The sequence below is a fragment of the Lepisma saccharinum genome, chromosome 14, assembly GCF_977018435.1.
Source record: "Lepisma saccharinum chromosome 14, izLepSacc3.1, whole genome shotgun sequence".
Classification (NCBI taxonomy): Eukaryota; Metazoa; Arthropoda; class Insecta; order Zygentoma; family Lepismatidae; genus Lepisma; species Lepisma saccharinum.
Genome location: NC_139242.1, coordinates 22,668,567 through 22,685,385, shown reverse-complemented (window position 1 = coordinate 22,685,385; position 16,819 = coordinate 22,668,567).

Sequence of the window (16,819 nt, the reverse complement as noted above, 5' to 3'; positions counted from 1 at the left end):
AAAGAAAAGTAAGTATGACATAACACACAAAGTCACTACACATATGAAACAAGAGAGAAATATGAAAAATGTAAGGCAATGTACAGTGGGATCCATGAGTATTACCGTGCAAATTGTCCATCACCATGTTCGTGCACTTTATTTGACCCAATAAGAGCTTCGATAATTAAAAGCAAACTCAAAACAAGCTGTTGACAACTTCTGCACCAGCATACATAAAAATCCATCGCTTAAAAACACATAGAATGGAAGAGAAAGATTAATGAAAATAGTCATGGACAATTTGCATGGTAATACTCATGGATTCCACTGTACATGGTAAAATAATTGTAGAATAATGCAAAATAATGTAGAGTAGAATGGACTTGCATGTAATATGTTCCAAAAGTTGATCTTAATGTTTTTACATACGTAGAAACTAGTAAGTGGCAGGTTGAAATCCAAATGTTCATGTGTTGTTGAGATATTATTATGTAGATCAGGTTCTGAATAAGGGCAAAGATTTGTATTTTTCTGTTCTCTGGATACCACAGAGTAAAAGCTGTCGCATCCGAAGATTAGATTTTCTAGTATTAAATTGAATCTGATGAAGAAAATTACTATTGACTAAAATTCCATTTACTGTTTTCTAAAGAAATATTTGTTCCCTACCATTACTAAGGCTTACCTAACGATACTCCTTTAATAAATACTTACAACATAATTTCATCTCGTTAGCTGATACCTGATTCTTTTTATAGAATTAGTATCGTAGAAACCTTTTTTGAATTTGCTCTATTTTATTTTAATAAGATATACACCCAGGAGACCAAACAACCGACGCATATTCAAGTTTACTTCAAGTTATGTATATTATATTTTCATTTCATTGACTTTCGCAGAAAATGTCAATACCAAAGTAATTCATCCCAATATTTTTTTTTCTTGACGTAACGTACGTAGAAATGATGTTAGATCTTCTTTTTTGGTAGCCAGTCCAATATTTTGTCATCTAAAAAGGGGGGGGGGGGTTATACAAGAGATGACCAAATACGGATAACATTTTTATCCGGCGATAGGATATTTTCTATCAGGATATCACATATTCTGAAATCTGGATATTCTAATTATCCGAATATTCGGATTATCCGAAATGTCCGGATAACTTAATATGTGCATTATCTTGACAGTTTCATCCATTTTACGGGCTATCCATATATTCTCTTATTTGCCATTTTCGTTATTCTCTATACAGATTTTCTACAAACCCTTCATCAAATCAGTTCTATCCGGAAATTCCAAATTATCAGGATATTTGGATTATTCGTTGCAGAATTTGAAACCCGGATTTTCTGGCCATCCCTAGTTATAACCCGGATCCACCAACTCATCCTCGGGCACGCCGCTGTCGGTTTCTACCCCCTGTACAAAGTTATCCTGAATTCCCTGAGTACAAATCCGCAAGCTTTTCTTTAAAGAGTCATTCCATGCCAAATCAACACAGGTACGTACCGGTATGTGCAATTTTCAACCCGACTATCTCAGACTTTCATGAAATTTGGGGAATTGAAACTATGGAACTTAGCAACTACTAAAATTTTGGGTCTCGTTTGTCTTGTAATTGTAAAATTATTCAAGGTCAAACTTCGAAGAAATTGCCCTTTCCGAGAGTGTTTGGCTATACTAAATGTGCTGTAACTCTGCTCCAATTTGGCCTAGGAAGCTGAAATAATGTTTATTGTGCAGGGAATGAAACAGGCTTTCCAATAATATGTAACAAGCCTACCTTTGGATAAGAATAAAATATTGTCACCTGACCTTGACATTTGACCTTGAATATCTCAAAACATGCCATTCCAAAAATCGTGAAAAGAATATATTTAGCACACCATGCTATACTCTAAAACATATGAGAAAATCAATGCAATGGGATCAGAAGATACAAAATAATATGCACAGCTATGTGACTGATAAAAGCCTTATTACAATGAGCTGATGAGTCAAAAATCCCATAACACCCCTATAAAATGTAAAGGAGTTATGCTGGTACAGTGGGATCCATGAGTATTACCGTGCAAATTGTCCATGACTATTTTCATTAATTTTTCTCTTGCATCCTGTGTGTTTTTAAGAGAGGGATTTTTATGTATGTCGCTGCAGAAGTTGTCAACAGCTTGTTTTGAGTTTTCTTTTAATTCTTGAAGCTCTTATTGGGTCAAATAAAGTACACGAACATGGTGATGGACAATTTGTACGGTAATACTCATGGATCCCACTCTACAGTTGATCATTATAGAAACATGTTGGGCTCAGTGGGACAATAGTCGTGTGTGTCAAGCGGAGGTCCACCATATTATTGGCCGCCATATTGAATTAAACTCAAGCATTTTCAATGGATATGGGGTTGACACTAATGTTATATCTTGAGTGTAAAACAGTTTTAATTGAATATCGGAAACATGGTGATATTTTTCCTTAGATGGAAACACTTACACGAATATACAGCCTCCAGTAGGTCTGAGGAATCTTCTCTTTACTTTTTTTGAAGTATCATCCTGATCTTTTTATTTCTCCTAACAACATAAAAATTGCCACCGTGAAAAGACTGGAGGGAAAGTGCCCCCGGTGCGTTGAGTATGTGCCATTGTCACCTGACACACCTGCGTGGGCTGATTCCTCCACCCTGGTGGTCCAAGCATCCCGGTTTTGATTAACCCCCCGTTGTTCCATGCTATGTACCAAATCTCGAACGGTGTTAAGAATGAGAAGAAGAAATTAGAGCTCCCTCACATGCGATACGTTCATTGATCTGATCTTTAAGTTAATCAGTGGATCTATGATATGTACAGATAGTACTTGTATATATACAGCATGTTCCGCTTAGAAGGATTGAGAAATAATTGATAATTTGAAGTGTAAATAATGGTTTATTAACACATCTTTTTACATACACCGCTGCCCTTCTCCGTATATACATCTTTCCGTTACAATACATTAACAACTGCTCCCGGTTGGCTTTAGCCCCCAAACAGAGAAATGAACTTAACAGGACTTCCAGGACTTCACTCCAGCAACGCACTATTTAGCATAGCACTAACCCGCTCTCGCCGATTTTATCACGCAAGAGTCCCTACGCCCTTATATGAGCGCACTATTTAGCATAGCGCTAATCCGCCCTCGCAGTTTATAACGCAGAGGTCCCTATACATACGGCGCTCGCTCTCTGTGTATCCCTATGCATCCATCTGGCTCTGTGCAATTGTATAAGAGAAAACTTCTCAGTCCATCGGGCCTTGTGTCTAAAAGCCATCAACTGTTTGAGTATCTGAGAGACCGTAATAAGTCGGAGCCCGGTATATATACGAGCTCCGACAAACTGGCCCGTCCCCAACCACCGGGGCGGAAGGCCTTATTGTTACCTTTCAAACGGGAAAGCCGCAATTGGCTTCCCCGGCTACCGGCCAAAAAGCAACCTTGGCAATATCCAAACTTTTACATATTTCCATTTTCCAGCTGTGTGCGTTAAAACCACACAGCAGTTGTCATGGTAACTAGTTCTTTTGATTTTGTTCGCTTGGTGTCTGAATTTAACATAGGGGCAAAGGCAGCGGAGGGGCTCGAAACATTTGCCCCTTGTACGGGGAGAATGCCAACGGGGAAAGCAGGGCAACAAAATTGTTTTGTCATTTCAAAGAGGGCACTATTGACTTAAGCGTTTCTCCACGTTCAGGAAGACCATCGAGCTTTAATGAACATAGTTTAAATGCTTTAATCCACGAGGATCCACATCAGTCGACTCGAGAATTAGCAAATGTCATGAACTGTGACCATTCAACCATCGTGCGACATTTGCATTCCATGGGTAAGGTTCAGGATACCGCACGCTTTAAATGAAAACAACCAAATCAGCGAGCAGGCCAGGAAGACAGCATCAAGTGCTGCAACACGATAATGCACACCCACACTCCGCTAACATGACAAAAGCTGCTATCCGGGAGCTTGGTTGGGTGGTTATCCCACATCCTACTTACTCCACCCGATCTTGCGCCCTTGGATTGCTACCTTTTCAGCCCTCAATCCATCAATTTTCAAGGAAGCTCCTTTGGTGACGAAAATGCTCTTCAAACTTGGCTTGACGACGCTTTCAACCCCGAATCAGCTGATTTTTTCAGGCGTTGAATTAAAAAACTGCCCCAGTCATATACAATGAAAGAAAATATATTACTGATTACTTTATGTCTTTGTCCATCTCAAATTAGTATCAAATAAAAATACTTATGTCACGGTGAAAAAAAGCTACGAACTTACGCATCAACCCAACACCAATAATTAGAGATACGATGTATCTATAAATAAATACCTTACCATTTAGTACAATATTGTGCCCTTTTGTTTCAATTTAATTTTTATGGATATAAACTAGGGCTGAGTCGATTCCGATGTCGATGTGGTACCAGTGATATCGGAACCGGAAAGTATCGGTTGGGCTGGAATTCATTTACCGATACCAACCGATATTTTTCAGGCATATTGGTCTATCACTGGATCTGCAAAATACGCGCAACTCATTCGCGGAGTTATATTATCCCGAAAAATATGCAAAATTCAAATTTACCTTTTTATTGTGCACCAATTTTGCACGAAAAGCTGTATTTTTTGCGATTACATGAAATCTATTTTCATAATCTGATGAAATTCTTGAATATTCTAAAGCAAATTCTTTGGTAAATTGATTCATAAAATTGGAGACGAATATTTACACTCCAACATTTATCAATATTTTGAACAAATTTTGATTATCATAATTTTCAAGCATTGGTATCGGTGGGAATCTGTAAGGGTATCGGCTCGGCCCTAATACAAAGGTAATAGTCTCAATTCCGTATTTTCTTTAAATGTAAATGTGTTAATGCGTAGCTTTCTTTTTACATTGAAAAATCTTAATTCATCTCGTAACACACATTTATTAAGGAGGTCAACGAACCATTCAGGTTCCTTAAGAATAATTTGAAATTTTATATAGGTTATCGGTATAGGTAATGTTTGTATCCGTACTTTATTGGTGTCGGCCAGAATTTCAAATTGGCCCTTCCGAGATTTCGGTTTAATTTCAGTGAGTAGTTGGGAGGATATTACAAATTTGAGCCCCGTCACTGAAGTATAGGGAACGTTATCGGTATATAACGAAGAGTGACAAATAACAATAGGCAAAGATTCGCTCCTCTCTAAGAAACAATTGTGTATTGCTCCGTTCGCCTTTAAACTGAAGCTTCAGTCTCGAACGAAACAAGTTTATCTTAACATTTCTTATATTAAAAAATCAAAACCTATACAATATACTTAATATTAAGTGTGACAAAAAGTATACATTTTTGTGAAGAGCACACTCAATAATATAAGAGCTGCTGAAGCTTAGATTATTCATTCTCTCTCACCCCCCCCCCAACACACACACACACACACACACACACACACACACACACACACACACACACACATATATATATATATATATATATATATATATATATATATATATATAAAACGCATAGTCAAAGCTTCACCAGGTGCAACTTTCTCATACTTCAAAAATAATTACAGTTTTGAACTTTACGATGTATAATGACAAATATCTAATAAAAATTTGAAAACTTTTAGATTGGAAGATCATAAAAATGGATTTGAACTTTAGCATAAATATCCTATACATACATTTTAAAACGACAACAACAAAAAAATGGATACACTATAATACAATCTCAATTCCTTTACAAATAGGAAAACGGATGCCTCAGAAGAGTTAAATTGACCAGAAATCGATAAATAGTAAATCTCCACGCTCTCAACGGACACCCAAAGGGAGATATTGATAAACAATAATTATCTATGGCCTCAGAGGAGAACTAATTGGCCAGATATTGATAAACAGTAATTGTCTACGCCCTCAACGGACATCGAAAGGGAGATATTGATAAACAATAATTGTCTATGGCCTCAGAGGAGAACGAATTGGCCAGATATTGATAAACAGTAATTGTCTACGCCCTCAACGGACATCGAAAGGGAGATATTGATAAACAATAATTGTCTATGGCCTCAGAGGAGAACGAATTGGCCAGATATTGATAAACAGTAATTGTCTACGCCCTCAACGGACATCGAAAAGGAGATATTGGTAAACAATAATTGTCTATGGCTTCAGAGGAGAACGAATTGGCCAGATATTGATAAACAGTAATTGTCTACGCCCTCATCGGACATCAAAAGGGAGATATTGATAAACAATAATTGTCTATGGCCTCAGAGGAGAACGAATTGGCCAGATATTGATAAACAGTAATTGTCTACGCCCTCAACGGACATCGAAAGGGAGATATAGATAAACAATAGTTGTCTACGCCCGCAACGGACATCGAAAGGGAGATATTGATAAACAATAATTGTCTATGGCCTCAGAGGAGAACGAATTCGCCAGATATTGATAAACATTAATTGTCTACTCCCTCAACGGACATCGAAAGGGAGATATTGATAAACAATAATTGTCTATGGCCTCAGAGGAGAACGAAATCGCCAGATATTGATAAACAGTAATTACCTACTCCCTCAACGGACATCCAATGAGATATATTTATAAACAATAATTGTCTATGGCCTCAGAGGAGAACGAATTCGCCAGATATTGATAAACATTAATTGTCTACTCCCTCAACTGACATCGAAAAGGAGATATTGATAAACAAAAATTGTCTATGGCCTCAAAGGAGAACGAATTGGCCAGATTTTGATAAGCAGTAATTGTCTACTCCCTCAACGGACATCGAAAGGGAGATATTGATAAACAACAATTGTCATTGGCCTCAGAGGAAAACGAATTGGCCAGATATTGATAAACAGTAATTGTCTACTCCCTCAACGGACATCGAAAGGGCGATATTGATAAACAATAGTTGTGTATGGCTTCAGAAGAGAACGAATTGGCCAGATATTGATAAACAGTAATTGTCTACGCCCTCAACGGACATCGAAAGGGAGATATTGATAAACAATAATTGTCAATGGCTTCAGAAGAGAACGAATTGGCCAGATATTGATAAACAGTAATTGTCTACGCCCTCAACGGACATCGAAAGGGAGATATTGATAAAGAATAATTGTCTATGACCTCAGAGAAGAACGAATTTGCCAGACATTGATAAACAGTAATTGTCTACTCCCTCAACGGACATCGAAAGGGAGATATTGATAAACAATAGTTGTCTATGGCTTCAGAAGAGAACGAATTTGCCAGATATTGATAAACTGTAATTGTCTACTCCCTCAACGGACATCGAAAGGGAGATATTGATAAACAATAATTGCCTATGGCCTCAGAGGAGAACGAATTGGCCAGATATTGATAAACAGTAATTGTCTACTCTCTCAACGGACATCGAAAGGGAGATATTGATAAACAATAATTGTCTATGGCTTCAGAAGAGAACGAATTGGCCAGATATTGATAAACAGTAATTGTCTACGCCCTCAACGGACATCGAAAGGGAGATATTGATAAAGAATAATTGTCTATGACCTCAGAGAAGAACGAATTTGCCAGATATTGATAAACAGTAATTGTCTACTCCCTCAACGGACATCGAAAGGGAGATATTGATAAACAATAGTTGTCTATGGCTTCAGAAGAGAACGAATTTGCCAGATATTGATAAACAGTAATTGTCTACTCCCTCAACGGACATCGAAAGGGAGATATTTATAAACAATAATTGCCTATGGCCTCAGAGGAGAACGAATTGGCCAGATATTGATAAACAGTAATTGTCTACGCCCTCAACGGACATCGAAAGGGAGATATTGATAAACAATAATTGTCTATGGCCTCAGAGGAGAACGAATTGGCCAGATATTGATAAACAGTAATTGTCTACGCCCTCAACGGACATCGAAAAGGAGATATTGGTAAACAATAATTGTCTATGGCTTCAGAGGAGAACGAATTGGCCAGATATTGATAAACAGTAATTGTCTACGCCCTCATCGGACATCAAAAGGGAGATATTGATAAACAATAATTGTCTATGGCCTCAGAGGAGAACGAATTGGCCAGATATTGATAAACAGTAATTGTCTACGCCCTCAACGGACATCGAAAGGGAGATATAGATAAACAATAGTTGTCTACGCCCGCAACGGACATCGAAAGGGAGATATTGATAAACAATAATTGTCTATGGCCTCAGAGGAGAACGAATTCGCCAGATATTGATAAACATTAATTGTCTACTCCCTCAACGGACATCGAAAGGGAGATATTGATAAACAATAATTGTCTATGGCCTCAGAGGAGAACGAAATCGCCAGATATTGATAAACAGTAATTACCTACTCCCTCAACGGACATCCAATGAGATATATTTATAAACAATAATTGTCTATGGCCTCAGAGGAGAACGAATTCGCCAGATATTGATAAACATTAATTGTCTACTCCCTCAACGGACATCGAAAAGGAGATATTGATAAACAAAAATTGTCTATGGCCTCAAAGGAGAACGAATTGGCCAGATTTTGATAAGCAGTAATTGTCTACTCCCTCAACGGACATCGAAAGGGAGATATTGATAAACAACAATTGTCTATGGCCTCAGAGGAGAACTAATTGGCCAGATATTGATAAACAGTAATTGTCTACGCTTTCATCGGACATCGAAAGGGAGAGATTGATAAACAATAATTGTCTATGGCCTCAGAGGAGAACGAATTGGCCAGATATTGATAAACAGTAATTGTCTACGCCCTAATGGGACATCGAAAGGGAGATATTGATCAACAATAAATGTCTATGGCCTCAGAGGAGAACGAATTGGCCAGATATTGATAAACAGTAATTGTCTACGCCCTCAACGGACATCGAAAGGGAGATATTGATCAACAATAAATGTCTATGGCCTCAGAGGAGAACGAATTGGCCAGATATTGATAAACAGTAATTGTCTACTCCCTCAACGGACATCGAAAGGGAGATATTGATAAACAATAGTTGTCTATGGCTTCAGAAGAGAACGAATTTGCCAGATATTGATAAACAGTAATTGTCTACTCCCTCAACGGACATCGAAAGGAAGATATTGATAAACAAAAATTGCCTATGGCCTCAGAGGAGAACGAATTGGCCAGATATTGATAAACAGTAATTGTCTACTCTCTCAACGGACATCGAAAGGGAGATATTGATAAACAATAATTGTCTATGGCTTCAGAAGAGAACGAATTGGCCAGATATTGATAAACAGTAATTGTCTACGCCCTCAACGGACATCGAAAGGGAGATATTGATAAAGAATAATTGTCTATGACCTCAGAGAAGAACGAATTTGCCAGATATTGATAAACAGTAATTGTCTACTCCCTCAACGGACATCGAAAGGGAGATATTGATAAACAATAGTTGTCTATGGCTTCAGAAGAGAACGAATTTGCCAGATATTGATAAACAGTAATTGTCTACTCCCTCAACGGACATCGAAAGGGAGATATTTATAAACAATAATTGCCTATGGCCTCAGAGGAGAACGAATTGGCCAGATATTGATAAACAGTAATTGTCTACGCCCTCAACGGACATCGAAAGGGAGATATTGATAAACAGTAATTGTCTACTCCCTCAACGGACATCGAAAGGGAGATATTGATAAAAAATAATTGTCTATGGCCTCAGAGAAGAACGAATTGGCCAGATATTGATAAACAGTAATTGTCTACGCCGTCAAGGGACATCGAAAGGAAGATATTGAAAAACAATAATTGTCTATGGCCTCAGAGGAGAACGAATTGGCCAGATATTGATAAACAGTAATTGTCTACGCTTTCATCGGACATCGAAAGGGAGATATTGATAAACAATAATTGTCTATGGCCTCAGAGGAGAACGAATTGGCCAGATATTGATAAACAGTAATTGTCTACGCCCTAATGGGACATCGAAAGGGAGATATTGATCAACAATAAATGTCTATGGCCTCAGAGGAGAACGAATTGGCCAGATATTGATAAACAGTAATTGTCTACGCCCTCAACGGACATCGAAAGGGAGATATTGATCAACAATAAATGTCTATGGCCTCAGAGGAGAACGAATTGGCCAGATATTGATAAACAGTAATTGTCTACTCCCTCAACGGACATCGAAAGGGAGATATTGATAAACAATAGTTGTCTATGGCTTCAGAAGAGAACGAATTTGCCAGATATTGATAAACAGTAATTGTCTACTCCCTCAACGGACATCGAAAGGAAGATATTGATAAACAAAAATTGCCTATGGCCTCAGAGGAGAACGAATTGGCCAGATATTGATAAACAGTAATTGTCTACTCTCTCAACGGACATCGAAAGGGAGATATTGATAAACAATAATTGTCTATGGCTTCAGAAGAGAACGAATTGGCCAGATATTGATAAACAGTAATTGTCTACGCCCTCAACGGACATCGAAAGGGAGATATTGATAAAGAATAATTGTCTATGACCTCAGAGAAGAACGAATTTGCCAGATATTGATAAACAGTAATTGTCTACTCCCTCAACGGACATCGAAAGGGAGATATTGATAAACAATAGTTGTCTATGGCTTCAGAAGAGAACGAATTTGCCAGATATTGATAAACAGTAATTGTCTACTCCCTCAACGGACATCGAAAGGGAGATATTTATAAACAATAATTGCCTATGGCCTCAGAGGAGAACGAATTGGCCAGATATTGATAAACAGTAATTGTCTACGCCCTCAACGGACATCGAAAGGGAGATATTGATAAACAGTAATTGTCTACTCCCTCAACGGACATCGAAAGGGAGATATTGATAAAAAATAATTGTCTATGGCCTCAGAGAAGAACGAATTGGCCAGATATTGATAAACAGTAATTGTCTACGCCGTCAAGGGACATCGAAAGGAAGATATTGAAAAACAATAATTGTCTATGGCCTCAGAGGAGAACGAATTGGCCAGATATTGATAAACAGTAATTGTCTACGCTTTCATCGGACATCGAAAGGGAGATATTGATAAACAATAATTGTCTATGGCCTCAGAGGAGAACGAATTGGCCAGATATTGATAAACAGTAATTGTCTACGCCCTAATGGGACATCGAAAGGGAGATATTGATCAACAATAAATGTCTATGGCCTCAGAGGAGAACGAATTGGCCAGATATTGATAAACAGTAATTGTCTACGCCCTCAACGGACATCGAAAGGGAGATATTGATAAACAATAATTGTCTATGGCTTCAGAATAGAACGAATTGGCCAGATATTGATAAACAGTAATTGTCTACGCCCTCAACGGACATCGAAAGGGAGATATTGATAAACAATAAATGTCTATGGCTTCAGGAGAGAACGAATTGGCCAGATATTGATAAACAGTAATTGTCTACGCCCTCAATGGACATCGAAAGGGAGATATTGATAATCAATAATTGTCTATGGCCTCAGAGGAGAACGAATTTGCCAGATATTGATAAACAGTAATTGTCTACGCCCTCAATGGATATGGAAAGGGAGATATTGATAAACAATAATTGTCTATGGCCTCAGAGGGGAACGAATTGGCCATATATTGATGAACAGTAATTGTCTACACCCTCATCGGACATCGAAAGGGAGATATTGATAAACAATAGTTGTCTATGGCCTCAGAGAAAATCGAATTGGCCAGATATTGATAAACAGTAATTGTCTACTCCCTCAACGGACATCGAAGGGGAGATATTGATAAACAATAATTGTCTATGGCCTCAGAGGAGAATGAATTGGCCAGATATAGATAAACAGTAATTGTCTATGCCCGCATCGGACATCGAAAGGGAGATATTGATGAACAATAAATGTCTATGGTCTCAGAGGAAAACGAATTGGCCAGATATTGATAAATAGTAATATTCTGTGTCATCGGAGTATAACGATTTATAAGCTTTTGTATGTATCGAATTCTAAACGTTAAATAGATATTAATAAACAATAATTGGCTTTCGTTTTTTTACATCTGATGTGTTACGTTTCTTCTGTGTGAATTTTGAAAGTTTATAATTTTCCTGTAATTGTATATATTTTGTATCTTTTTAATTTGAATTTCTTTATGACTTGCCATTTTCTTTGTTGTTTTTATACTTATAATAATTATTCTTTATTTGGTTGTTTATTTGATGAGTTGAAGAAAAACTATGCTGTATTACATTTGAAGTATGTTTCTGATGCGTTTTCCTGCCATCTATATTTATTTTTGGAGCTTTGTTAATTTCTTTGGTCGTTGGTGAACGAGTCGTTCCTTTTGAACGATTCCCTCTTGGGAACTGTGAAGTGCTTGCTCCTTCGAAGTGAACGAGCAGTTCCTCAGTTGTTGTTCCTCGTTCCTCGGAGTGGTAAAATAGTAACAAATAGAGAAGCTCCCCTTCTGCAACCCCAGGCATAAGACTTCGTTGTGGAAGAAAACGCCATGGGACACATCCGTCGAGCCATGGACCTTTTCAATTGGAACCTGCTTTCCGAATGGACTGTGACCGAAGCTGTTGAACTGTTTATGGATGTGATTCATGCCCTAATTCAGGACTATCTGCCACATAAGAAAATGAAATGTAAAAAGTTCCCCCCTTGGTTTGATAAAGAGTTGCAGCATCTCTTACACAACAAAAAGAGAGCATGGCAACTGTGGAAAAGTGTCCCCAATCCCCACACATACAACACTTTCAAAGCACTTCGAAAGCATAGTAAAGACCTTATGAAACAGAAATACACCGAACATGTAAACACAGTCACAAACAAACTCCTTACTAATTCAAAGAGATTCTGGATATTGATAAATCCAGGGAGATACACCAAACGCATCCCTTTGGAAATAACGCACAATGACATATCAGCTGTTGGTTGGTAATGATAGAGCTGAACTATTCAATCTAACATTTCAAAATAATTTTGTTTCAAATGATGTTTTATTTTAGATCACCCGCCTATCAAATCTATCTGCTCTCACTCTCTTTCTACCGTCGTTACAGAACCAGGTGAAGTCTTGCACTTCCTTACGTCCTTTTCTTCTCACCTAGCATCTGGACCAGACAATATTCCTAATATTTTCCTTCAAAAAAACAGCTCACTCACTAGCTACTCCTCTTGCAATGTTATACAATAGGCGCTTCTCTGAAGGCTGCTTTCCCACTCAATGGAAGAAAGCAAATATCATTCCTATTGTTAAATCTGGCAATGCAAACGATACTACATGTTACCGGCCCATTTCTCTACATTCCGCACTTGGTATTGTCTGCGAAAAAACTCTAAAAAATAGACTTCTGAAATTCACATTCCCTTACATTAACCCAGCACAACACGGCTATCTTCCAAATTCTTCATGCCTTACCAATCTGTCTTCTATGCAATCCTATGCCATAAACGCCATTACTAATCGTAATCACTTAGATGTTGTGTACTTTGATCTGTCCAAAGCTTTTGATTCAGTGGATCACCAACTCATTCTAACTGGCTTCCTGTTATATCTGGTGTGCCGCAAGAAAGTGTTCTTGGCCCTCTGTTATTTGTATTATATCTGGATGATCTCACAGACCTCTTTAATTCCCCCATCTCAAGCACAATTCTAATGTTTGCCGATGATTGCAAGATTATGAGAGAAATAAAACAGCCATCAGACATGCAACTTCTCCAAAATGACATTAACAGATTCTCTGAATGGTGTAAGCAATGGAAACTGTCCACAAATCCTTCTAAATGCTCTTACATAACAATTTCATTGAAGCAAAACATTCTTGAAGGTAATTATACACTCACCGACCTCCCTCTAACAAAAGAAGCACAACACCGAGATCTAGGTATCCTCATAGATTCAAAACTAAGTTTCGATAATCACAAATCAACCCTCACAAAAAGGGCAATGCGTATGCTAGACCTACTTTACAGATTTACCGAAATCAATAACCCGACAGCACTTTCCATTTACTTCAAAACATTTGTGTCCCCTATTCTCTACTGTTCACCAATCTGGAACATGTCTGCCCATTCTCATACCTCCAAGATGGACAGTGTTATCAGCTTTTTCCCCTCCATCGTTCGATATAGAGTGCCTGCCCTGAGACACCTGCCTATGAGAGATCTGCTTGTAAATCTGAACATTAATACTCCAGAAACTCGTAGATACGTTGCAGATATGAAATTGCTATACAAGATCATAAATGGAAACTTAAGATGCAGCATCCCACTCAACGAACTGTTACTCAGAGTGTCAAGAGATAAAACACGGAGCATGGGAACTTTCCATACTACAACTCCCAGGCTCTCACTCACACAACGTTCAGTATTCCATAGGGTACCGAATGAATTCAATATGATCTCAAACCAAATAGATATATTCAGTTAATATTCATCTTTTATCACCAACAGAAAAAATTGCACATAACTAATGTTTTTGTGAAACTGATCTGTTTACCTTGGTATTGTTTTGGCTTGTTTATTTACGTTTATTTTATGTTATTGTTTTTTGTGTTCTTAGTCTATTGTTTTACTGATTTTCTTCTGGTTTAAAATGGCTTCTGCTGTACTGGAAATTTCAATAAATAAATACACTAACAGAACAGCAAGGGAGGGGCGGACGGGTTATTCACTTTAACCCTTTCTGTGACATGTTTTCGCAACGTGAGAACTAAAAGGAACTTGATAGGTAGAAAGAAGCTCCAATGAGACATATGTGATTACTATTCTGTGCTCTTCCTTACTGACATGTCTTTATTAGAAGGTAGTTGAAGAAAAATTACAATTTCAAACTGAAGGATTATTATGGGAGAAATAAGCCTCGTTTGTCTCCTCCCGGAAAACATACTGCGTGCGTTCATGTTTAATTGTCACAGTTAACCTAATGTTTATAATTGCTTTCCCTCCTCTACCATCAGGTACTGCGACAAGGGGTAGCAATTCATTTTTGGAAAGGAAGAGGGGAGAATATAACTTGTCCAATATTTCCCTTATTAACAGCACCGCCTTGTTCATGCTTTATTCATTATTTTTATGCATCTACCGTGTTGTTTCTTTTGTTAATTTTGAAAGTTTATATTTTTCCTGTAATTGTAAATGTTTCATATGTATTTAATTGGAATTCCTTTATGACTTGCCATTTTCTCTTATAGTTTTATACTTCCAGTAATTATTCCTTATTTGTTTGTTTATTTGATGAGCTGAAGAAAAGCTGTTCTGTAGTATATTTGAAGTACATTTCTCAAAACCTATTCCTGCCATCTATATTTAATTTAGGAACTTCGTTAATTTTTTTGTTCTTCGAAAATTTAAAAAAGGTAAGATTCCGAATTGTCTATCTTTATTGAAAAATCCTAGTTAAACTGTAATTGTTCTTGAAAATTTGTTGATCAAATTGTAGACAACAGTTCTGATTCATTGCGACACTTTCACATGATATACTAGATCGCATCATGCTCGTACAGTATGTTTTCACCAACGATAATACTGGTAATACTTAGATAGTTGGGAGTAGGCTAAAATTCTGGATATTTTATTACTCTTTGCTTTGAAGTTTAGTTGCAGTGAAAACACCAGGAATAAATTATCTTCGAGAGACAAAATTTTCATCTAGACATTATTTCCGCAACTCAAAGTATCAACGAAGGAGAGCGAGATATGTGTTATTTTAAATGTAGTGTTTTAATCGATTTAAGGAATGTTGTGCCACCAGTGACGGTACTGATTTGGTGTGTGCATTTTTCCTTCCTTCTTTGTTTGTTTGTGTGTGTGCAGGGGTGTCCAAAAGGGGAAAATGGCACGGATCGTGACATCAATATTTGGGGGTGGGGAGATTTTTTCTTGAAAATAATAATAAAAATTTAAATTTCTGTAAAATATATGTAAAAAAGGTTACATCTTGGCACCATGCTGCAATATGTGCGATTAGGTTAGCGAGGGGGGGTGGTCAGAACATATTTTCTTAGTAACTGGTTCAAGGACAGTTTTGTTACCAAGTGCACCATATTTAATCTGTTAGATGAAGAAAAGGAAGAATGTCTAAGGGGAGGAAGCAGAACAAGTGAAGTGTTCAGCAAAACTGAAAAAAGTTACTTGCAGTAATAGCATATTTGTAGACACGCTGTAGTAATTAAATACTTCACTGGGATTAAGTTATGTGGAAAGATATAAGGCCATTGGCGTCGGGCACCCCATACGTAAAGTTGAGTTCAAAATGGACACATCCTTGCTAGTTTACCAATAGTAAACAAATAGTAAAATGTGTGATCCTTATCAGCTTTTTGTGCAACACGTAGTAATGCCCCTACTAAACGATGGAAGCTACAGAAAAAGGAGCATCCGTAGCCTCTGCATTCAGCAGTTGCACCAAGGTAAGTGACTGATTTTGTTACCTACATACAGATTCTTCAATACCTCTTTTTTCTTGAGCATTTTAGTAGTAACTGAAGTAAAGTAACCTTCTATCACAGCACAAAGTTCCCACGAGGTGAGTGTTTCTTTAAAATAGTGTATGAACTAATGGGAGTGTAGCAATTATCTGCATAAGGTACCTGAACCCAATATGGCCTAACACCAATATGGCCTAATACCCAATATGGCCTAATACCCAATATTGCCTAATACCCAATATTGTATATTTGCTGTTTCCAAGTAGTTACGTGGTGAATTCAACAGATAATGTTAGTATGTAATTTAGACTGTCCGAATGACGTGATTGAACCTGTTGGCTGTACCTATAGTACAGTAACTTGAGGACAAGAAAGATACATAGCTGGACCTCGTGATTGTGTTCTACTTGATA